Source organism: Pollicipes pollicipes, unplaced genomic scaffold (assembly GCF_011947565.3).
Source record: "Pollicipes pollicipes isolate AB1234 unplaced genomic scaffold, Ppol_2.1 Scaffold_4881;HRSCAF=5763_pilon_pilon_pilon, whole genome shotgun sequence".
Lineage (NCBI taxonomy): Eukaryota > Metazoa > Arthropoda > Thecostraca > Pollicipedomorpha > Pollicipedidae > Pollicipes > Pollicipes pollicipes.
Window position 1 is genome coordinate 44849639 of NW_023596576.1, and position 25858 is coordinate 44875496.

Genomic DNA, 25858 nt, shown 5'->3' on the forward strand with positions numbered 1-25858 from the left:
TGGAGATGCGTCCACAGATCACAAGCAGAAATATATTGCATGATCGTGTATTGCAAGCCTATGAGCATGACGACTGAGAAATGGTCGATACCGTCGAGTGTGCCCAGCGGTCGTAGACGTGTCGGTTTGGCCTCTGCAGGGAGCCACATTTCACGAGGACCTTAGAGGGCTGTGAGGGTTGTGGACCGATCTGTCAAGCCTGACATGGTCGTCTCGGGAGCTGACCCTGCGCGGGCGCTGGCGCATCGTTCCCAGTCCTGTGCTCCGTGAAAGACAGACTGTGGGCACGACCTGATGTATTTCTCGATGAATATAGCTAAGCCAGACATGCGTCTGGGATATGACAGGTCGGACAAGATATGAGCATACACGGATCCCGAAGGTGAACTGGGAGCCAGGCATGGTTTATTGATTCCACCAGCAGTCACGCGCCAGTTTTTGCGTTATGCTACGGTATCGCGGAAAAAGTATTTGCTATTACTATATTGTATTTCCTGAAATCAAAGCACATGATATACAGAGACATGTCCATACAGCAGACTAGCGATACTCGGGACACAAATGATAGCAATAAATATACGCCATGAGAATGGCGGCCCGCCCAAAGAGCGGCGCGTTCTTATCTGTGCAGATATCCACCCTGCCCAAAAATGCGGCGCTCTGCCTGAGCGCGTCCAGAGCCAACCCAATCCTGAATGTCTTGGACAAAGCCTGCGTGTCGTTTCGTAGGGCCAAAATAATTGATACCTGACGACACTTCGCCTTACCCGTAAGGACCCCACACAGACCTGATAACGCATCATAGTTATTCCATAGTGAGCTGTTATGACGCCTTAACCGGTAGGCCAGGAGAGTTCGCACCGGCACACAACGCAGAAGCAAATGTTAATTGATGCAACCCACGAGTTGTGGCTGTTTCCTCTCCAGCACGTTCCGCCCTTGACAAATGCTCGCGGGGGACTCGGCGGGAGTTACAACAAAACAAGTGATTTCAGTCGCCTAGCTTGAAGGATCTGAACTAATACCGAGTTAAGTAGCAAAATAGGCCTTCGGAATATACATATATGTATATATACATATATTGGAGATGGGACGAAAATACTGATACGATGCCCATATACTATTGGCTGAGTGAGTCTTGAGATCATCAGGACACGACCTGGAAAGGTCACATTCTAGGTCATACATTTCACTCGCAGGGCGTTCAGCTATCATCTGCAGGGAGGGTTTATCACGCAATTATTAAGATTCTTCATCACATCAGCGTGTTTTCTGTTTCGTGTTTCAAGTTTGGAAACTCGTGTCGTTAAGTGCTCATGTCAGAGAGCACACTACAAATCAGTCACTGATGCGAATACGTTTGACAAAAATGCAACCTACTGAAAGATCGACGCTGGTGAGACGGGTCATGCCGCTGACGTAAACAAATAAGCTTTGCCTCCATTTTGTTAAGACTTTGGAGCACATGGCACGGTCTGCTGATTTTGGTCTCCACAGGATTTTAATATCAAGTCCATTCTGGTTTCCTTCATTTTTTACAAGTAAAGCCACATTAAAATACGAAGCTATATTACTCAAGCACTAATCTGTACCTGTTTTTCACAACTTGTCGCCATGCTGGCGCTCAATTTTCATCGGGCTGGCGTGGGTTGCCTGCAAAGAGAACAAATGATCAGCTATTTTCCGACGTAATTGATTTCACATTGACAGCCTGACACTTATTGGGACCAGCCCAAGAAGTGTCGTGTACATGGCAGGCAGGCGCAGCTTTTTCGGAACAAAACTACACTCTAAGTGTCTGTCAGCGCCAGTCTGCACAAAGTCAAAGAAGGCATCTTAAGTAGTAAATCGTGGCGGTAAAACGTGACCATGAAACTGCACCTTTACACCATTTTTACGACACACAAATTCCACGGCAAATCACTCAAGAGTGGTGGGCATGTACGGAACAAGCGAAAGTGTGTATCTACTCCTCGTTGTTCGTGCGCGACATACATTGACCCACCGTAAGTTTGAAATGTGTCGTCGCTGGTAGAGATCCCGCCCGTATAGCTGCTCAGCATGCCGTTTTCCTATTTCGTGCAGAAACTCTGAATTCACGTTGATCTACGGGAAGACAGGATGCGGTTGCCTGCGTTACTTCGGTGAATCGAGTCGGTGAGTTGGTCAGCATTTGGTCCTCAATCAAAGCCAATGGACGCAAATATAAATCCACAACGGGGTTAAAACATGAAGGCTCTAAATTCGAAAGGAATAACCCACAGCCAGACAGACGTTTAGCATTGTCATGTCATACCCAACCTGACAGACTCGACAAGTCGTATCACGCCGTGAAGTGCATATTCAAAGTGTAAAACAAAACCGGCAATGGCACTGTGCAAAAACTATGTGCTTAAATATTAACACTCATGATCAGAAACAGCACTGAAAATCGGCGCCCCGTAGCAGAACATCTGGAGGTCAGGCCCGTCGCGCGGCGGCCCACCAGCCCAATGACAGTATAAACACAATCCAGGAGCACTTTGACCCGGCTGAGCTTAACCCAGCAGGGGTCAGTGCCGTAGTGGGGCTGGCACGCACCTGAGTCTGTTTCTGGCGCATGCGGCGTCTCACGATCTCCAGCAAAAGCCGCTGTCTCAGCACCTGCAGTGGGTTGACGATGGAGAGGTTTGACCCAGACTTGGCCGACGGCTGCAACAGGTGTCCGACGGATCATACACGAGTTCCAATCATAAGGACGGTGATGCGACCATCAGGGTGCAGGTGGGTCGCAGCGACACCCAGGGTGCGGGTGGGTCGCAGGGAGACCCAGGGCGCAGGTGGGTCACAGGGACACCCAGGGTGCAGGTGAGTCGCAGGGAGACCCAGGGTGCAGGTGAGTCGCAGGGAGACCCAGGGCGCAGGTGGGTCGCAGGGAGACCCAGGGTGCAGGTGGGTCACAGGGACACCCAGGGCGCAGGTGGGTCGCAGGGAGACCCAGGGCGCAGGTGGGTCACAGGGACACCCAGGGTGCAGGTGAGTCGCAGGGAGACCCAGGGCGCAGGTGGGTCGCAGGGAGACCCAGGGCGCAGGTGGGTCGCAGGGAGACCCAGGGTGCAGGTGAGTCGCAGGGAGACCCAGGGCGCAGGTGGGTCGCAGGGAGACCCAGGGTGCAGGTGGGTCGCAGGGAGACCCAGGGTGCAGGTGGGTCACAGGGACACCCAGGGTGCAGGTGGGTCGCAGGGAGACCCAAGGTGCAGGTGGGTCACAGGGACACCGAGGGCGTAGGTGGTTCGCGGGGACACCCAGGGAGCAGGTGGGAACCTGTGGCGGAACGAGATCGAGGCATCACTCATAGTTCGACGGTCCAGTACCAACAACACCTTATGTGCAGTTTGGAAGGGTTCCCTGGAGCCCTGTGTGTGAAGGTGGAGTGATAAGTATTTCGGTGAAGAACAGCTTTGGAGCTCAAAGGAGGAGTAAACATGAATTAAAAATCGTATCCCAGCCGATGCTTCGAAGCATGATAATTGAAAAATGTCTTCCTGGGAATCATGTGAGCAAAGTTTTTTGGTCAGCTAGCTATTGCGGCGAAATAACAGGGACCCACTGGCGTGACGTCATCAATATCATTCGTTCAACCTTTGAAATCAGGCATACATTAAAACACAACTAAGCTTTCATAAATATGTGGGTATGTACATAAATACGTAAATACATACCCACAATTCAGCATTGCTTTCGGTCAATCAAGTCCGACAGACATCCTTTGTATGCGTGGACCAACATAACTGGAGCAAAGCGACAGTCGTACGTGTTGCCATTAAAAGGTCACTCAGGCTGCCGGAAATCATCACATAGGTACAGAGCAGGTGGCGGGCGGCCGCACCACCCAGCCCACCGAAGGTCAATTCCCCTGAAACCTCACGGGAGAACGCCACTGCTGATGACATCCGGCCATAAAGGTAAATATAGAGAAGTCAACCAGACTTACTGCGAATACCTTCCCACCGATATCATCAGCGCTGTACCCAGACACACCTATTGCGGTGAATAATGTATGTCAATCAGAGCGTCCCATCAAACGCCTGACTCGCTGACTTGCAGCCACAATTCAGTTTCCGCTTTCGTGAGCTTCGCATAGGTGCGAGTCTGGGCTAGCAGGTCTGAAAATGACATGCAAGCTTAAAACTGTGCAGTGGCAGGCACTGAGTGTCACCTGAGCTTGCAGGGCATGAGCATGAGCTGGAAGACGGCTAGGTTTTCATCTCATTTTCAAAGCAAGAATCCGGAACGCAGAGGAACGTTGTTCGTACACGTCATCTGGGCATTTGAGACGGTGACCTGACGGGCGGAGGCGGTGGTGGCAATCGCTAAACAATCGCTTCCCTCCCAGTCGGCAGTTAACGGCAACCTTTTATCTCACTTAACTGACATACCATTCTGTAAGTCAGTTATTCGCCTTTAAATGCGAGAAACATTTCTCGCGCCAGTACTTTTTAGAAAGCACTTAAGTACTTCCAATGGCGAGCAGTTCACTCCGTGACTAAAAGCTCCTTTTCGCAACCATTATTTGCAATCATTATGTACCGTATTACTCTAGGATGCAGGCTGCAATGTAATCTTGCAATTTAATCAAGCCCAGCGTTCTCGGTACTGTGGCAAGTTAGTATTTGCTAGTAGTTTGCAAAAGAACGGGTCGCACATCATCTGACATTGAGACATGCTGATGCCAAATATAGTTTCTGTGACCGAGCGTATACTCGAAAGCTAAGCTTGTCCATTTGTCGCACAAATAACATACCAAGTCAAATTCTTCTTCGCAGCTGTAGCCAGGCAAGGCTTGTAATTTATTTTTTGATAACCGTGTTACGATAATAGAAAATAACATCCGCCTTGGGAGTGTAAATATGTTTATTCTTGTCACCACCGTGAACAAACGTCTAGTTCCCATCACCGCGCCATGAGGACTGGGGACGCTTGTCTTCCCTTCTCTGCAGCCCACATGCTGCGTGTCATCTCGACTGCCCCGAGTCTCGTCCTCACGGCATGCTATGTCAACCTCTCCCCGGCCCCTCCCTGGCCAGCCGCATCTGTCTAGCTGGGTGCGCCCATGACTCCCCCGCCCAGTCGCCTCACCTCTCTCTTCCACCTGCCGCCTCGCGGGGCCTGCTCGCCCGGCGGCGGAGCCCCGGCGGTAGCGGGGCCCGCTGTCCAGTCCTGGACCGGGGCGGACACGCCGCCCGGAAGCTGCCCCGGCTCGGGCACGTCGCCCAGGCGCTGCCCCGGCTCGGGCAGGCCGGCCGGGAGCTGGCCGGCGGGCGCGAGCTGCCGCGGCTCGGCCGGCACGCACGCTGGCCCGGCCGGCGCGCCCCTGACCAGCGACAGCGCTCCGGTGACCAGAAGCAGCAGCAGCAGGCTCAGCATCACTGGCTCCGGCTGCGGCACAGACGGCAGGCGCTGAGGACGGTGGAGTCGCCGCAAGCGCCGGCTTCAGCTGTGACTGGCGCGTCAGGGAAGGAGTGCGGCGTTGTCATAGGTTGACTTGATCACGCCCGTTACGGACTGTGTGTGTTTGGTGACGGCGTGCACATGTGCGTGTATGTGCGCACGGACTTAAACAGTTGTTACAGTAACTAGCTGTGACAGCGACGTAACATAGGTTTGCGAAGACATTCATTTGAGCCGCTTTCATACGTTTTCCGCTCGCTCTATCATGTTGATAGTATTTCAGGCTAAACTGTCAGTTTAACAGCAGACGTGATTTAACTCACCGCTTCTCACTGTATGAACACAGTCGTTCAACACAAGGATAAATTTTGAGCAGAATGACGCCTCAATTGTGATATCCCATTTTTGTTCAGCATATGTGTGAAAACGCAGTTACTTTTGTAGCGCCTTATCTGGCAGCTGATGTCATCCATTACCTTTCGGTCATCTTATAGTCCTTGAAAATCAGGATTTTTTCTTCAAAAAGTATTGCAAACATTGTGAACGGTTTTGGTGGGAATACGCCCTCGTTGAGGGATGGTTCTTTGTGTGTTGCTATCCACCCAACTAAGTATGCAGGTTGTTACTTCGATGAAACCTCGTGCAGTTGCAAATAAGAGGAAATAGTATTTACATATTTGTCGCGATGCACAATATATGAAATACTTCGTCAAAAGACCAGCAAATCTTGCAGCTGCATAACAAACCGAAATGCTTCGACAAACAATTCAAAACGCATCCCGTTGTATATACCCCCTCCTTCTTGTACCCATCCATGCATACCACGTCGTCCTTGCCTTCAAGCTAAGTCGCCGCACGACATGGACCCATGACCATATGGAATATAATCAATAGAAGCTGTTTCCGTCATTTGTAACAGTGCAATGTTATGATGTTACAAAACTGCTGCAGTCTCGCAATTCTCGTGGCGACATATTTGGCCTTCGATCACTGCACAGTCCAAACTTATTACTCCTGTGACACATTTTTAAGCTGCAGGGAACATAGAACGTAACATAAATAGATAACTTTGCGAAGAAGGTAGTGAACCACAAGCGAACTGCGAACAAACAATCAAATTCTGAGAAATTAGCAAAATGCTGAGGGCTGCAAACATCAGTCCTAGTCCCACCTCGGTGCGAAACATTATACCAACGGGCACATTGAATAAATAGCATGGAAGGGACTGGAGGAGCAGCAGGATCTCATTCGAACAGTCGAGCATCTAGCCCGAAGTTAACGAAGCCCTCAGTGATAACTCAGTCAGCAACGGCTAGCAAAGACTGAAACTTCAGCGTGCTGAATGCTATCAGCAGTAAGCACGACTGAACACACGGAGTGAATGCATTCAATGTTGTGAAATTAGAAAAAGGAGACGTGCGCTCAGGATATCGCAGTGGCCAAGCCTCGTATGCGTCAGGGTCGTAGGCGTAGTGTCCTAGTGTGTAGGCGTGCCTTAGTGTCGTAGTGTCGTGGGTAGGAGTGTCGTAGGCGCGGTCCCATCTTCCTGCGAATGTCATTCACGCGGTGCCCGTCCCTCTCGCCAGAGTGTGAGGTAGACGTCAAATAGTCCCAGTAGCTGAGTGCGTCATAAAGACCCAAGGACGACAATGTCACCCGACCTGCTCGACCTGTACCTCGCGTGTTGTTCGTGCCGCTCGTATGGCCAAAGTGGACGCAATTTGTGGACCTGGAACTCATTTTGTAGGCATTCATTAACAATAACAATCGTTAGTCATGTGGAGCCAGCCACACATGTTATTTATAACTCTGTCACGCGCCCTTGGGAAATACCGATACGCTGTATGGGAAAACGATACAGTTAATGACCACTTATTAGACAGAAAACCAGCCAACTCATGACCGCGCAGGAGACCTTCTCAGTGTAGCGATGATTATTACAGCTGGCAAAAGTTGCTTAAAGCTCCAAGGAATGAAATTTTGTGCAATGCTGCAGGCCTAGAGTCCCGCCAAAACAAGAAGCTCCTATTTCTCATGGGTACCGTCAAACTGCACACCTTACCTGTCTTACCAAGTTCATGTTAAATTGAAAAAGACGCACGCTGTATGTTAGAATTCAGATGCTCAAATGTTAGCAATAATCCATGACATTGAACACCAACAAGCGTAGATTTCGACTACAATAAGAGAGGGCATAGCATATTGCAACCACCGTCTTGTTTGAGGCTCCGATATTGAGCCATGGCCGTTCAATAACGTGAGTTTCCGTCACATGCAATGACTTTAAAAAATATCAAACCGTAAGCAAGTTTGCTAATGCAAGTTTTGCTACCGACATCAACTGAGCAAACCCTTTTGTGAGGGGTGCAGCTGCCCTCAAATATAACATCTGAAACCAATTTTCGATGACAATATAAGTTTGCAGTTCTTATACTGACCTTCGACGTTCAAAATATCAGCTGGTTTTTGCTAGTTGCTAACCTAAGCATAACGGAAATTCTGATTGCTGTCAATTCATACCGGTGACAAAATTTCTGTTATTATGTATGTATCACAGCATGACCATTGTTTGCTTTTTAAAGTCCATTAACTAGCGCCTCCCGGTGTAATGAAAACGATTGCAGTGAGCATAATTACTCCAAACTCATAATGCCTAAAATTAAGAGACATTTACCTCATTTTGGCTCACAGGGACACCATTTTTGCACTTTTGCTAGGGTCCCGATGTAATGAAAACGATTGCAGTGAGCATAATAACTCCAAACTCATAATGCCTAAAATTCAGAGACTTTTACATCATTTTGGCTCACAGGGACGCCATTTTTGCACTTTTGCTAGGGTCTAAAGCCTCCCCCACCCACCACCACACCACACCACACCACACCACACCCCACCCCACCCCACCCCACCCCACCCATTTCCCATTTCCCACCAAACCGCCGTTTCCCAGAGCATATCAGTAAATAGATAATACCACGCTAGTACAATGCATTGAGTTTTGTTCTGGACTGCTGGTACACCAGGAGCCTAAGCACATCCCTATTAATATGATGCTCATTCTGTACAAAAGTATAATGTTTTAGTTTGTTGTCATACCAACTCCTCTTATGCTAGGCCCGTCTCCTAACGTTGGCAGGGATTTCAAGAGAGAACACAGGTGGACCGGGACAAAAATGATCTGTAATATGCGGTGCAAATAAGTTTTTCCCATCATATCTGATGTTTACATCAATACCTTCAAATGTGGAACATTCCGTGTACATGTGTGTTTGTGTATCATGATTAGGACGCAGGGCATTTGCGGTCAGATTGTAGCAAAACAGCGATACAGTAATTGTAACAGACGTAAACCCCTAAGATTAAGGCGCATATGCGGGATATTTGTTGCATTTCCAAACTCACAAAAACGGCGCTATTTTTATGAGCTTAACACTGGTTCGAGTGTGGTGCGATTTAACTACCCCCATGCTTGTTGAAGAACTATTTCCTGATGGGGCACCGTAGCCACGTCAAACTTTGAATAGCTGCTGGCAATGGCATAGCAGGCTTTTTTATTATAAACTAGATGCACCTTGTAAGGTCGCTGACCAATGGTAGGTCAGTCAGGCGTTTGCACTCAGCAAAGTCATTTTCTACGCATTCCTTCAGTCTAATGTCACAATGGAGTGTTAGACGAAGCCACACATTTCCGAGATAGCTTGTAGGCCATAACACCATCAAATTGGAGGCTGCAACAAATTCCTTGGAGGTACGGCCAGGTATGACGGTCAGACCAACGTCGAAATCGACCTGCTTTTTCAATCAAGAGCTTCCTTCAAGGGAAAGTTTTTTTGGTGCTTATTTTGAACCTTGTAATAACAGGGACCGCAACAGACATCTTTCATGGCCTTTTTGAACGATCAGGATAGGTCGCTGGCCTAATACTACCTAGGTCCGCACATTGTTTATAGGAACACTTAGCGCCATTTTCAGCGCTTGTTTAAATGTAAAGAGCAGCATAAAGTTTTGGTCACCATGATCTTCTTAAGGTAAAACAAGGTTATTGACGTCGAATGAACACCAGTGGCCTTTTCCTACCACAATGTGGATGCCTGAGTAGGCCTGGGTGCACCTTGGACACAAATCTGAAGCTTGACCTTGTATGACCTTGTTTGGCCCAAAGGTCATGACCTAGCAATATCATATATGCAGACCAACCACACCTGTGAATTTTGTGTTTCTATCTTTCTTAGGGTTTTAGATCTTGGGGATCAAATTCCCTTCCCTCACCCGAACGAAGAACATTCAACCGGCAATCCGGGCGTGTGTTAAAGGGAAAGTTCCACATGTCTGCCAGGTTTTGAACTGAAATCACCTTCTTGAAGACCTCTGGGTGCGTTTCACGGCCTTGCCCTTTTTAAGACCTAAACATATCTGTAATATCTGAGCTATATGCCTGCGAAAATAGGGTGAGTATTTCGAGGAGAGTATTCCAAGTGTACCTTGGCATTTAAGACGTCATATAACGCCATTCAAATAATTCCATTCCAGACGCCATGCAGCGATCAAGGCCGAGAAAAACGCTATGATCGAATCGTTCATATCTGGCGTTTGTGAGCGTAATATTCAGATATAACGGCCATTAATTGGCTCTCCACCAGCGCTGTGCAAGGCACGATGACGTAATCAAGCAGCGACTCATTGAGGAGCATATTTAGTAAACAGAGAAATTATGTTGTCCAGAGTAGTCTTGTCTGCTTTATACCGCTATCTATAAGTGAGTTTGTTTTATCATATCTTATGCTTGCTTTAATATCTTAAAATGTGGAGCATTTAAGGCTAAGCTGCTACTTTTTACCACAGAATGAACGATGCCAAAAAAGACAGCACGAAGACATCAAGAGCTTGAATGCTCACCAAGTCATGAATGAATGCGTATCCAGACTATGTTCGTCGCAGAAGTGATTCTAGCGCGCTGCGTGTCCCTTCAAAGATGGGAGGCTGGGATGCGAGGGGCTCCCATTAAATGAAAAAGCTGGCGGAAGAGCCACGGACTTCGGGTTCTTTTGTGTGATATGAACCCGGAATCAATGCGGTTACGCGTTAAAAACGTTAATAAGGCCTCCTCGTTTGACTTGCAAAGTTGAGCATGTTTCACGAGGTCGGTCGGTATATCCGTACCCGAGCAGGTGCCGATGTTCCATTCAGGGCATGCAGTGGTGCGTGAGTGCATCAATAAATGTTCACTGCACGCATATCATTCCTTTGACATCGTATATCTTTCTTCATGTGAAAAAAGACAGTGACGGGTTATCATCCCCATTTCATACGTGGAGCTTGCAATGGTTCCTTTCAGGGTTAGGAAAGCAAACGTTATCACAGAAATAGCATATGCTTGGATACTCTGGTTGGTAACAAGGCACCTTTTCCATCATACGCCACAATGAACTTGCAGTAGCTATCAATACAAAATAACGGTCTTTGGTACCGTTACCGTAACTTGTAATTGGTAGCAAGATAACTGCCTCCACCATGCACCTTCGGCACCGGTGGTAACAAGGAAAAGAGGTAATACCCCTCCCCCAAACTGATACCATTGACAGGAAGTCGTCACCCTCCATTACGCACATTCGGTACGAATAGTAACAAGATTCCTTCGCTGTACAGTCGCCACAGGTGCTCCCTAGGCATTCCCACTCGGGCTACAAGCATTGTTCGGTTAAGGCCCTGTCCCAGTATTCAAATGGGCACTAATGCGGGTTCGTGCGCAATGCTTTGCATTGCAATATTGCAAAATTTATCACAAAATTTCAATAGCGCACACAGCCCATTTCCTTTGGCAGCATTTCATGAGCATGACCAGTACGCTTCTGAAACAAAATGCATTTAGTACTGACCATTTGTCATCGCGTTGTTGCCTCTATATTTTATCAGAATATGGCTTTGAAGATCAAGTCAAACATATCCAAATGAACATCCACCTAGTCCAGGGTGCACCAACTCAGTGCTACGGGTGACAATTTGTATGATTTTGAGGACTATTGCGTGCAAAACGTGCACGCGTATATTTCAAATTTCACAAATAATGTAACTAAAAACTAAACCCTGGTGTCGGGCAAAACAAGGCCGAGAAATACGATGATAAAATGCACACTCAAGGCGAAGTTTTGGTTGTCGGGCCCCATTCACATAAAACGACATCGCTGATAACCTCTAAAAAGCACCAGTGCCGTCTGGAACCAACTGTGTAGTGTGCGTGTTGGTGCCTCACGCGGTCCGTCGAAAACATTTCGAAAATCCCATTTCGCAATTTTTTGTTCACTGCTTTATGGTGCTTGAAAAATGGCAACATGTAAAAAGCCGACGTGCCGAAAATTCGATTCGGCGAAATGGCGAACTGCAAAAAGCAAGATGCAACAAAGTGGACATGCCAAAATCGCGAAAAACTAAGTGGCGCACTGCAAAATGGCGACACGTAAAACAGTCGACATACCAAGTTGGCGAACGGCTTGAAGCCGAACTACAAAATGACGTGCCAAAACGTCGACCTGCCAAGATGGAGGGCAGCTCAAAAGCGAACTGCTAAAGAGTCATGTTTGAATAAATGGAGACATTGAAAAACGGCACTTGCTAAAAAGCTGGCCGGCTGGTTGGCTAGCTGCAGAACTTCGGATGGTGCAGTGTCTACCAGAGCTCAGCATTCGGATTCTATACATTCGAAAGCTCGTCCGAATATTCTAAGTTAGGCGAAGATTCGAACACCGGTATCAGCACTTAAATATTCGGAAACACCTGCATATCAAAATCTGATCATGGGTACCCAAAAATTCATCGCAGTCCAAACTAAATCGCCCGCCACGCCACGCAGGGACATTTCCCCACCAGCTCCCGAATCAATCCGCACTTCTGTCTGTTCCTTGCCAGCTTCTAGACATCAGTAAGGTCGGCTGGAACTCTTCAGATCGAGTGAAAACTGACCCCGTCTAGTATCTGCTCAGCTGGTCAGGTATTGATGCTACATCACTAAAACTAGACGTTTAACAAATATTTCCATGGCAGAGTAATCCGTGTATGCAAATTAATGAGATGAATATAGAAAAACAACACCGGTCACTACTCTTTTCTCGCAGAATAAAAGAAACGGGAACCCTTTTTCGTAAGAGGGTCGCACTGGACGCAGCGACCATGAAAGATTCAATAAGAATTCCCCATTCCGTGTCGCCATGGAGAAAATAGAGCTACCTCGCCCATCACTTGAGCTTGTTGTTTTTTCCCTGCCGCCATTTAGGCGTATGTCATTTTCGCAACCCGCCATTCTTCCATGTCGCCGTTTTGCAGTTCACTGTTTTTCCGATTCGACTATATGACTCGCTGACTTTTTGCGTGTTGCCAACGTGGTAGTCACCATACAGCTCCCGACAAAAAGACAAACCGCGAGTCCGCCTTAGTGCGGACACGCCCTCCACCACACCACACCCTCGCGTTGTGCGTGGCGGGGAGTCGTGCGGCGCACACCCACCTGTGGTATGACCGGCCACTGCGCGCGGCCGTCCCACTGCACGCCCCCCGGACCGGCGACTGGCGCTGGACGGGCGCCGGCCGCCGGTCGACGCCGGCGGCGGTCCGCGCAGCCCCCCCCCCCCCCCCCCCCTGGCATATACCGTCGTGGCATCCGCCCCCGCGCTGGGCGTCGTCGTGCTGCGGGACGTGGGTGGAAGCGTAAATGCGCCGGCTGTCAGCCAGCGTTGGTTGCCGCTGTGATTTCTGTCGGCTCGCAGCAGGCTGAAGCGCGCGTCCGATTGCACCGATTTACATGCGCACCCGGCGGAGCGAGGAGCGCTTCAGAAGCTCATGGTAACAGCATCCGACAGACTGTCGGCACCTCCATCAGCAGCTCGGCAAGATTAACGCGGGCGCCCGAATGCGTCCGGCGTGCTCCAGCCACGCAAGCAATGTATTTCGTGGCATGTTGTGGTAGCTGAATGTTGAAAGCAGCCCGAAGGAAATGGAATAGCTAGACACCGAAGAATTTGTATTTCTTAAGAGAATTAAAACCCCAGAAAATCAGCTTTGTGTCAAACAGGTGGAAAAGACATACTTTCCTTACACTTCTGCTTGTGCTATAATAATTCTGCAAACTATTAGCCATCACATCGGCCGGATGGAGGAGTACCGCATGGCGGCAGGTGCCCTAAATCAACTTTTTAGTCCGAGTGTGATCACCGGGACGCATCCAGACCTTTGGTTGGTGGGGTGGAGGTACAGTGTGGAAAAATGCCTGTTGGTGGCTGAAGGGGAGGGGCCCCAAGGAAAAAATCATGTTCGCCGGATATTGCCACTTGGTTTCGGAAGGGCAGAGCTGTCTCCCTTTATTTTGATTGTTTCTTTAACTAAAACAGAAGCCGAAAGCTTCCAGCAGATGCAATTATGGTCGTACTTTGAAGCCAGTAACGGAAGGAAGCAGGCGTTAAATGACTGCACGAAATGAGCCGCCGGTGCTATTCATTTTGCAGTGGTTCAGACGACTCGTTTGAACCGATAGAACTCAAAAGCCTTGACAGAACTTGCTCTGGGTTCTGCAGATATGTTGAAGATTTTCGTGAACGTGGGTTGTAGATGAAAATGTGGTTAACAATTCGCATTGGTATGACCAAGCCATGCTCGGCTGAGAACTCTTAACTTCCGGTCAGCATTGGTTAGTCATAAAAATTTAATAACAATCTTGAACATAGACGCTTGCAAGTCTTTAGACCGAAAAACACGTCGCAGTCGTCATAGGCCGTGTGATTCCAGGCCCGTGGCAAACACTAGGCAGCGGTTAACGCATAAAAACGCACGCAAAAGCGCATAAAAACGCAACTTTATACGCCTTAGGACATCACCTTGCATGTCACGAAAGCTATTCTTCGCTTTGCTCCAGCGGAAATCGTTTACGGAGCATAATGTTTAGGGAAAAATGTACCAGAAAGCTGAATGCCTACATTTTTCTGAAACACATGCCAATATACCATTCAAGGTCAGCTAAGTAAATTAAATAGTGACCTAGATCAACATTTGATCTCGTTTTCTGAAAGACAAAATGGCTTCGACTTTATAAAACTGATGCGTTATTGAAAATGGGTTTATTGCTGCTTAGACTAAAACTCGAAATCGATGGTACCTCTTCTAGATCGGTCGCTAATATAATTTGGGCATTGGCAAATCACGCACGGCGGCACGCCATGAGCCGGTATGGCGTGACGGGCGCGATCGGCTCACTGCGTCCGGAACTGTGGCCATGACCTCGAAACCATTCATTTTGAACTTAAAACCATTCACTTTGATCCTCCTCAGGAACGCTACAACAACGTCTGAATGACGAGCCCGTGTTAATCCACGTTCCGTATCTGTCGTCCCTCACGAGCCGCACAGATGACAACGTCATGCACTTGAGTCCTCACAGCACATCGATAAGCATTACTTAAAACTGACACGCAGCTCGACATGAGAAGCAACGAACAACTGTTCTTAAGTTGCGTTTCTTTCTAATCTAGCCCGGAGCCGGGGCAAAGTCGCTTTGTGTGCCGGCCCATCACACCTGGAAGCGCACACACAGGATTCGATGCGGCACTCATCTAATTCGACGCCGTCTCCGAGTAAACCGGGCCGGGGCCCGAGAGAGAATCAGTGGGATAGGATTTCCATTGTCGGGAGGTCGGGAAAATGAAACCTGCATTTTGCCTCTTTCAGGAAGTGCCTCCAGGGCATGCTCAAGAGTCAGGATCGATTGAACTTATTCGAAGGAGAACATAACCAATTATTTGTTTGGCATAACAATATAACGGCGAGTGCGGTGCAAAATCAAAACGTGCGTCATCACTGCGAACATCATATTTTACTTTGTTAGACTGTTCCAAATATACAGAATTTACGTACCAAACTAGGAAAATATTTGTACAGCCATTTGACCTGAAGCTCAAAGCAACAAGCGGGAATTTGTGCGATACAAACGACAGTGCAATGCAAAATGTTGGGTGCATTTGCGAATACTATCTTATAATATATTATCTAGATAGTAAGTGAATGTTCACTTCTGGTATTAGTTTTGATAAAGGCATGTTGCTGAAATATCGACGCATCTTTCCTTTACACCTTTTATTCCACCCTCCTGGTTTTCTCCGAGGAATAAGGCTAAGGCTACTGTCCTACCACCGACAGTTTTCTAGAAAACTGCTCTCTAGAGAATGTGGTACAAATTGGCGACAAATCGCATACGGCTCGCTGAAAAAGGATAGTCATCCGCTGCTTTGAATGTTGATACAATCCTGCCAGCCACAGGATATGTCAGACCCACCCAATTCCAGACCCAGACCCAGACCCAATCGATGGACACAAGCTCCGGATCAACAAGGTCGAGTTCAGCCACGGAAGCGCGAGCCCAGATCGCGAGATCATGATCTCGCGATTCATAATTGATTCATGATTCATGACGCTGACGATCATGCTTCCATGGTGCACCTTGGAACGATTACACCCAACAATGTCTAAGGCTGGTCAAATTGATGTCCGTGCATGTGGGAACAGGTGTATTTCTTTGCGCATGCAGACTGCCAGCAGTTACAATAAGCCTCGCCACATCTCTGCGTGCGCTTATCTGCTACAGTAATGAGAATGGTGGCATTTGTGGGCAGTACTTTGTACAGACGAATTCAGTAAAATTCCTTTGCATCTGTCCAGGGTGCTTACCAGGTTAACAGCGACACCTCGCTTGTGAATTAATTATTCGCCGTTGCATGGGTCCTGGCGAAAACGCAACAGCTCAGGAAGAGACGAAGGAAGTTCGGTGCTGTCTCGAAAGGCATAATGGAGCGTTTGTCCATTGGTCACAAGCTTTTTCCGAAAATTGTTGTTTTATCGCTCAGGACTCAGTCAAGCGATGACATTCGAAAACTCTCATGACCGAGTAACGACTTGACAGCATACACCCATTTGTTGCATGCTTCAAAACGGCTTATGACATGGCATGCAAAATTACCTGTAACATCAGTGGTAGCTAAATTCATTTTATACTATAAATTCATTTTATACCATAAACTCATTTTATACTACCACACTGATGATTTGAACCTGAAAGCGTATTGCATGTCCCCGCGACCTTTCGCGGGAACGGCCTACGCATCGAAGAAGGGGCACCGTAAACGTCCGACAGGATATGAGAATATGTACTGCGCCGAACAGAATCAAATAATGGCGCCACATGATATGTTTCGCAGCTGCACCGACCGCACTGCTGATTGGTGAGTAGGTGAGCGCAGTATATCAAATATCTTACGAGGTACGACGCGGGAATGTACAAATTTTTGCTTTTAAATTATGGCTCGTCTGACAGTGATACATGCGCACAACATTCTTCTCCGAGTAATCCTGTAATTAATCCTGTAATCCACGCAGTTGAACATTACGGATTCATTGCCATTCGTAGGCGTGCTTGTCACGTATGTGACAGGGAATGAAATTCACGAAACTCAGGAATGCTTAAAATACTGGTTAAAAACGCATGAACCGCGAAGGGAATGCACAGCTGCGTTCATCATGAACCCTGGGCAAACACATCCCAGTCGCAGTCACATCAGAGAACATTCAAAGTCATCCGGTGAGGGATGAATGCAGCACGAAACATTGATTGCAACGACCAAGTTGCAACAAAACCAATGTTGTAGACCAAACCACCAAGGGTTTGGATCTCCTTGTTTTCAACTTTTGACTTCAGGTCAACTCACATGAATAGATGATCAGTGCCGTGCATTGTTGTACACAACTGTAAACGACGACGTTACTCATGATGCATGGCTGCACACTAAATCATTGGAAAAAGTCCACATTATCTACGTGCTTCGGGCACGTGAGGTCAATAAAAATGCGTTCATTTATACCTTGCTCCAGAGTTCAGGTTGGTTTCAGGTCATGGTCACAGTTCCCGACGCAGAGAACCTCTTTGATATCTTTAAGAATAAATTAGACAAAGACATTGATGTGTTTTGACAGAGTATGACACGCTCAAACTCGATATCGCCGTAACTCGACCGTCATGACATAATTAAAACAAGTTAAAGCACAGATAAACTGTGATTTAGGTGAATGATCGAGTAAATTGGAAATATTTTGCCAAAAACGCAATGGACATATGTGAAATGTGGAAAGAATGTGAAGACGACCTGGTAAGATTGCCCAGATAGTAAATGGCATGGTTTTACGCGTTAGATAAAATGTACAAGTATGTGTTTATCATTACGCTCAATAATGACAAATAACCGTCAAAGTACGCTGAATATCGACAGATCTTACAAGAGCTTAATACTACTCGACATGCTTTATTTTCCGTGCATTTCCTTAACAATACATGGAAATATTGCATCTTGTGTTGTAGCTGTTTCTCATGTATCATTCTACACCAATGAAACATCTGTTTGTTGAAGCTCGAGCACTGCGCACCGGAGATTATGGTGAAGGATAACTGCGTATGGCTTGACCCTGAAGATAAAGTAGGAATGATGTAATTTGACAGAATGTTGAACTTGAATCCGTAAAATAACTTTTTCAAATAAAAGATATAAAAGGACCATGTATACTTCCATGTGATAAACATTGGCTAAAAACCGTACTTATGACCGAATTTCAGCTAAAAGTAATTGTGTCACTGAAAAATTATATCTTTTCTAGTAGGATTTGTCCATCTACAGCGCACTCGGCCCCGACTGCGCTCGAAGGCGACATACCTCTGGAACATAAGGGCGCACTGCGCTGTAGTTTAACCTCGAGATCTCTGCGCTTTGTTCCTCGCGCCTTAAATGGTCTATGCTCTGTTTATCGTAAGAAAGAACGGAATTAAAGCTGGTCAATCAATTCGTCACGAGCATCACGCTGAATTTTTTCCAAACTCAACAAAATTGGTCGAAAGGCCTGCAGGACATCACTGCGGATCTCTCGAAGCAATAACAGTTTTGGATGTTTACATTGCTTGCAGCAACTTCATGTTCATATGGTTGGTCGAAATATATATGTATATATATACATATATATATATATATATATATATATATATATATATATATTTATTGGCACTGGGGTTATTTTCGTTGGCAATTATTTTTACGTTCCAAATTCATTGCCTACTTTTGAAGCAAGTTATGCTATACTTTCATTCGGTTATTGCTCCAAACTGGTGCTGTTTCATGAATAACATGGGAAAATCCCAAATACAGAAAATTAATTCGCTCAGGTTTATTGAAGGTATTCAACAAAACGCTGAACATTCAGCTGCAGATATATGTACAATACATCCAGCTCAAACACTCCACACGTAACTATATGCCACATCCACGTAAACGCTACGAAGTCAGTTGAAAAGAACGAAACAGAAACACTTCTCATGATCGATGTGTCATACTGTTCTCACTCATCGTTGTCACTGCCAGAGCCGGTGCCGGAGTCATCATCGGTTGTTACGGCAACCGGTGGGAGATTTTCTAGCAGCCCGTCATTCGTCCAGTACTGCTGCTCCAGCCTTTTGAGGTGTTCACAGCACTTACTCCATTCCTCTGGAGGGACAGCTGCGACACCTGCCTCCACCAGCCGTTCCACCTCCTCCATCCGCCCTGTCATGTTCCCCCGTCTTATCACGCGCTTCATCTGTGCTCACACTAACTCTATCGGGTTCAAGTCGCAGTGATACGGCGGCAGGCGAACGATCCGATGAACATGATCTCTAGCAAGGTTGTCCAGAAAATATTCCTTCTTCCGGTTCTGGGACTTGACTAGCTCCAGCAGCTCCACCTTTCGCATGTCTTCGTCGATGGTCACACCTGCCTGATGCAACCACTCCTGGATTTCCGCTTTACGCCAGTTAGAAGTTGGCACTTCTGGCACAAACGGGAATGATATGAGGCATTATCTATGATGATCACAGAGTGCTCTGACACGTTCGGAAGCAGGCACTCGGCGAACCATTTCCCGTAGCAGTCGGCGTTCATCGACGTATGGTAGTCGGCGTTCTTGCCATCGGTCCTGAGGTGGAGAAGTGCGCCCAGTATAAATCCTTCTGAAGAGCCGGCATAAACTATGATAAAACGTTTTCCTTTTCCGATGGCGTTCTTCCGTCCGTTGATTTGACTACCGTCCAGCCACGCCAAGTCCTCCATATCGTACTGATTACACCATGTCTCGTCGGTTTAAATGATTTTGCTATCGGGAACATCTCTACGCAGCCTCCTCATCTCCCGCAAGCACTGGCATCTCGTTCCTGCAAGATGATGTTTCTCGATCAGGATCTTGCGCTTGTCAATCCTTCGGTACTTAGATCCGTTCGCGAATAGGTGTTTTCTTGCGGTGGATCTAGACGTGGTGACGCCGAGCTGTTCGTGAAGAGCATCTGTGATGGTGTCCAGGATAACATGTTTTCCGTCGATGTACATTTGGTGTACCATTCTCCTCATCGCGCAAACATCGAACGGATCTAAATCCACCCTTGGTCTTGCTGCAGCTGGTCGGGATCGGCTTGGCGATTTCAGTCTGGCACCATTCTGGCCTTCATGTTGTATGCGGTAGACTGTATTGTTCCCAACGCCCGTTACAGCTGCTGTTCTTAATAATGGACTCTCCCGGACGGCGTCGTCTCCTGCCTTCAACTTCATATCCCGGTCTTCGACAAAATGTTGATACAAATTATAAACAATTTCCCTACTTTGTGCCCCAAGAATCCTTCCAGACGCTAGATTAGATTTTTCATTCATTGGTAAGTAGGTACCAAAACATATAAAAGATATAAAAAGACAATGAAATATACAAATAAAACAATATAAAAACTTTTCACTGCGTAAAATATTGCCGCAACACCAAAGTAATGCCGGTCGTGATGCCGGTAATTTTTGGGCTACAGCACACTCGAATAATAACCCACACGCCAAAAAAAACGTGCAAAATCGTTGGCAGCATTTTAATTCCGTTCTTTTTTACGATAAACAGAGCATAACTCTAACGCCCTATTCCCGGGGTTCAAGAGCGTTTGGAAATGTGACAGGGAATGTCGTGCCTGCGCCATTCTTAAGCGCCTGGACCAAACATATGTGCACTTTGCTCCAGCAAGGCAAGAAGGAAATGCACATGTTAAGGTGCAGGCACAGTCACATACAGCTTGCGCCGGAAATGTCACAGCCCCGCCAGTCGTTGTGCGCTTTGGCACGACTTTATTGCGCTGTTTTTGCGCCTGCGACTGGCAATGGAACGCAAGGTGTAATTCGGCATTGCAGCAATAGAATGAATAGCTCGGTGGAGATTATAAGCTTTTTGGACCGGTGCCTTTGTCTAGGGCACAAGATAAATTATATTTCGGGAAGGTCAGACATCCAGAAACCAATCACGGGCCCACACATGTTGCTAAGAATGCTACAGCTTTCGGTCACTTATATTTTGGAGGGGCCACCTTGGCAGAGAGGACTCTGCTGGGGCAGCTTCACACCTCCCTTGGGTAACAACTCCCCAGGGTGGTTTTCCCTTTGCTGCTCTGTTTTTTATTAGCTAATAAGTCTGATAACTGGAGAATGTTACATACACAACAGTAATTTTTCCAAAGCGGTAGAGTGCAGGTTCTTGCCAATTTTGGGACTAGCCGAGTCCGTTCATCCCTTGAGTGCACAACTGAGCTTATTGAGCAATGAAAATGCAAAGCAACTGCTGATTTGTTTCTGATGCCCACTGTGTTCATACACACACGTGCGGGTGAAAATAATTAGATGACCTTTCCACCCAAATTTCTGAAGGGCTCACGTTCAAATGAGGCCCACATCCCAATAAACCGCGTGTACCATGCGCTTGTGCTCCAACAGAGTCGCTTTTTGCCCTCGTGCGGACAAGGCATGTGCTGAACAGGCTGTGTCGAACGTGTTCCAAAGCGGTGCCCAATCCTGCGAGACAAGGTTCGCGAAGGGTCAGCCGTAGATCTCGCTGTCTGCACTCTGATTTCAGACCCCCTGTCCTTCCACATGCTCACAGCAAGCGGATTGCCTGCTCCCGACCAGAGTGAAGATCGCGCGGATTGTTTCTCAACCCTACTAACAGGTTCCAGGGTGTGCTTGTTTCTGAGAAATAAGTTCAGACCTCTGGTGTGTTGTGCGAAGCTTGTACTGAGCATTGTTAAAATATTGTCTTGCGAGTTGTGATCAAATGCAAGGTAAAATGCAAGTAATCTCGACCGCGTCTCACATGAACAGTACTATCTAGTCATCGCTTGCTGCACAAGTCAATTTCGTTCGTTTACATCCAATGCAAGCTCATAAGTCTGTGAGTGCACAAGACGTAAGAGCGTGCATGACTTACGTACATGTACGCATAAGATCCTCGTGAACTGTGGTTGTGAACGATCCGAGAGTAGGCCCTGCCTGTTTACCTCACCATACCTTTCACCAGTGTGTACATTAGTGAATGATTGATGGCTATACCAGTGGTGTGATTGTGCGCCCTCGCCTTCGCTGTCTTCCGAGCTCTGCAGCTGACTGGATACTAGGGGGCGTCACGTGACTGCGGGTCTCCCGATTCGCCGGGGGTCAAGGGTCGGCCGCTGAGGCGGCGGCAGACCCGACGCTCGCATGTGCCAGTCGGTTTTTGGATGAGTCCCGAGGAGTACGCGCTGCGTCCTCTTACAGGCCTTTTCGGCCATCATGCCCGAAACCGCCGCGGCCAGTGGCGACGTTGTGACAGCGGCTGCTACGAGTGTCCGAGCGCCAGTGATGCCGACTACTACGGCCGGAGTGGACAGAGGGGCCGCGGTGACTGGTGGAGGCCCATTCGACGTGCGACTCATCCCCGAGTATGATGGCACGGCCGACGTCGTAGAGTGGTTCACGAGGGCGGTCGTACTCTGCCGTCATCGTGGAGCAGATTTGCCCAGCATTCTGCCGGCGCGACTCACGGGTGGCGCGTTTGCCGTCTGGCTGCAGATGCCGGAGGAGGCGCGCGCATCGAGTGACACCGTGCATGACCTCTCTATGACGCCTTTGCGATGGATCAGTTTGCGGCGTACGACGCATATATCAGCCGACGGCTGCTGCCTGGTGAGTCGCCTGACGTGTTCCTGGCGGACTTACGACGTTTCGCAGCCCTGTGCGGTGGGGTTCCGGAAAACGTACTCACGTGCGCTTTTGTCGCCGGCCTGCCCGACGAGGTGCGGAGGACTGTCCGCGCTGGCTCCCGGACGGAGGCTTTGAGTCTGGTGAGCATCCTGGTGCGAGCCCAGGCGGTGCTGAGCGACGAACGTGCTGGTGCGGCAGCGGCAGCGGCTGGAGTGTAAGAAGAACGAGGAACCCGATAGGCGCGACCGGCAAGGCGACCCGTCCGGAAGTGCTGGACCTGTGGACAGGCGGGTCACCTGGCAGCGGCGTGCCCAAACGGGCAGGGGGCTGCGTTAGCGCCAGCACGGCCCCCTGAACAGAAGCGCGCCCTCTGCCAGTCGTGACACTGCTGGTGGACCGACGCCCCGGCGTGCCCTGCTCGACACGGGATGTACGGACACCCTGGTTCAAGTGAGCTGCTGCCGCACGTGGCGCCCGTGCGCGGTCAAGATGCAAACGGTGAACGATTGAGCGCTGCGCTGCGTGGGCACCGCCCAGGTGACGTTCGACTACAGAGGCAAGCGAGTAATGCTCGCGGCGCTGGTGGTCCCGGATCGTCCATTAGGGTTGGACGTGCTGATCGGCATGTCCGGCATCACCGCGTTATGAGGCATCAGTGTTCGGCCCACGACTGACGTGCAGCTGGGTGCGACAACGCAGAAGGCGCCGGAGTCGGCAAGTGACGAGCCGGCATGCGGCGCGCCGGCGCCAGGCAGCGACACGCGAAGGTCACTGGCGTTGGAAGCGGCGGATTTCACGGCTCTGTTCGACGGCGCTCACTGGAGTGTGGCGTGGGAGTCGGTGCACGGGCGTGGTCCCGAACGTCTGGGGAACACCGTGAGTGAATACGCTGCTCCGGTTGAAGCACGAGAGGCCTATGAGCGCGAGTTGGCTGAGTGGGTGGCGAACGGATGGCTCCGGCCCTATGACGAGCAAGAGGACTGGCCCGCTCGGGGCCTGATTCCCTTGATGGCAGTTCAACAGCCGCACAATGGAAGGTCAGGCCGGTGTTGGACTACCGCGAGCTCAACGGGCATGTGATCGCGCACATCGTGGATGCTGACGTGTGTGCCGGGCAGTTGCGCCGCTGGCGCCAGCATGGTGCCCGGTTGGCTGTGGTCGACCTGCGATAAGCGTACTTGCAGCTGCGTCTGGAGCGCCGACTGTGGCCGTATCAGACGGCGCAGGTTAAGGGCCGCACCTACAGCCTCACGCGGCTCGGATTCGGCCTCAATGTGGCGCCGTTGCGTATGAAGGCCTTGTTCAGGCTTTGCTGCGTGAGAACGAGACGATCAGCCGGGTAGTGCTCGCCTATGTCGACGACCCGCTCGTTGACGAAGCGTGGTCAGCGCCGACAAGGTAGTGGAGCACTTTGCGAGGCACGGGCTGGCCTGCAAGCCGCCGAAGCGCGTCGCGGACGGAGAGCGACTGCTCGGCCTTCGAGTCGAGGCCCGGGATGATGAGCTGCAGTGGTGTTGAGAGGATGAGGTGCCTCCACCGCCGACCGAGCTCACCCGGCGTGCAGTGTTTGCCTGGTGCGGGCAGTTGGTGGCGCACCTCCCCGTGGCGGGATGGTTGCGGCCAGCACCTGCATGGGTAAAGAGACAAGTGAACGGCCTAACGATCGGGTGGGACGACCCGGTGTCGGATGATGCGTTGCGTGCGCATATCCGGGAAGTCGCAACGCGGGTGAGGGCAGCTGACCTCGCTCGTGGACCGTGGCGAATGGTCGGCCGGGAGCTCGTGGTGTGAACTGTCGCGAGCGCCATCGCCAACGGGGTAGTCCTGAAGGATGCGGAGGGCTGCGTTCTCGAGGATGCAGCGTTGCTCCGGCCAGAATCCAAGGCGGCGGGCCACATCAACATGGCCGAGTTCGACGCGGCGATGAGTGGCGTGAACATGGCCCTAGCATGGGGCGTTAAGCGCTTCAGCTTACGCACGGACTCGGCCACATTGTTCAAGTGGTTGAGTGACGCCTCGAGCGGACGCTCTCGTCTCGGAGCAAAGGCGCGAGGGGAGATGCTGATCGACGAGTTCCAGCTCCCGGCGACCCTCCAGCTGATGCGGTCACAAGACAATCCTGCCGACGCGCTCACCCGAGTTCCCCAGACCTGGCTGCGAACAGAGCCTCGAGATGCGACTTCAGCTGCAGCAGCCGCCGCGCCAAAATGTTTCACGGCACCCTCGCGTGATGTGATTTCGGTCTCCGCGACTATCGGGCCGGAAGCAGTCGCGGCGCCCCCGGCGGACCAAGAAGCCGCTCACGAGCCCGCGGTAAGCGACGCTCGTGCCCGGATTAAAAGCATACACGAACGGCCGGGCACCAGGTACGCCTATCCAAGTATCCCGGTACGCCAGACGGGACCTCGGCGGACACGTCGCACGGGCCGACGTGCGAGCCGTCGTTAGCCAGTGCGATGTGTGCCGTTCGATTGGCCCGGCGCCGACTCGCTGGCGGTCCGGCTCACTCGGCGTCCCGACAACATGGACTCGACTCGCGATCAACGTGACCCATTGTCAAGGCCGCCTCTACCTCATGACCGTAGACTGCGGGCCGTCCCGGTACAGCATTCAGAGCGCACTGCGACGGTCTGACGCGGCAGAAGTGGCTTATCATCTGCATCGAGTGTTCCTAGAACGTGGCGCGCCGGCTCAGCTCCTGCTGGACAATGCCACTGAATTCCGGAGCCGGTGAATGGCTGCATTCGCCTCAAAGTGGGGGGTTCTGCTGCGGTTTCGCGCGGCGCACGAGGCCGGCGGCAACGGAATCGTGGAGCGCCACCACCGAACTATAAAATTGATGGTCGCCCGCCAACGGTGCTCCGTCAGTGAAGCGGTGCATCGTTACAATGCGACTCCGCGGGACGGTGCTAACTCGCTGAGCGCGCCGATGGCGCAGGTATTTCGCGCGCCCGGTGCCGACCTGCCGACCGGCCAGCGCACTGCCCAGCCCGCACCGCCGCTGATGCAGGAACCCGTCTTATCGTCTTATTGCGTGGACAATGCGGTGTGGATGCGGCGCCGTGGGCCCGCCACGCGGTGTACCGATGAGTCGCGCCAGGGGGTAGTTACGCGGGTCGTGTCGGACCAGGTGGTTGAGGTCGACGGCACACCCTGGCACGTGCGGTGCCTGCTGCGCCGTAACCCGCAGAAAGGCTCAGACGGGAGCCGAATGCCCGGCGCGGGTGAGGAGTTTGGAGACGACACAGGCACGCTGCCATTGACGAACATTGTGTCGAATTATGAGGCCACGGGGGGCGGTTCAGATCCGCCTGCCAGGCCATCAAGCCCGTTGGTCGCGAACCCTG

General features: G+C 50.0%; 1 long non-coding RNA gene across 1 annotated transcript; it reads right to left on the reverse strand.

Moving 5' to 3' along the window:
• Nucleotides 1–290: 290 nt before the first annotated feature.
• LOC119101406 (uncharacterized) lies at nucleotides 291–5233 on the reverse strand. Its single transcript, XR_005094551.1, has 5 exons — nucleotides 5119–5233; nucleotides 2581–2691; nucleotides 2006–2106; nucleotides 1593–1653; nucleotides 291–1159 (listed from the first exon to the last, which is right to left on the reverse strand). It is a non-coding gene; the product is annotated as an uncharacterized LOC119101406 (long non-coding RNA).
• Nucleotides 5234–25858: the final 20625 nt, after the last annotated feature.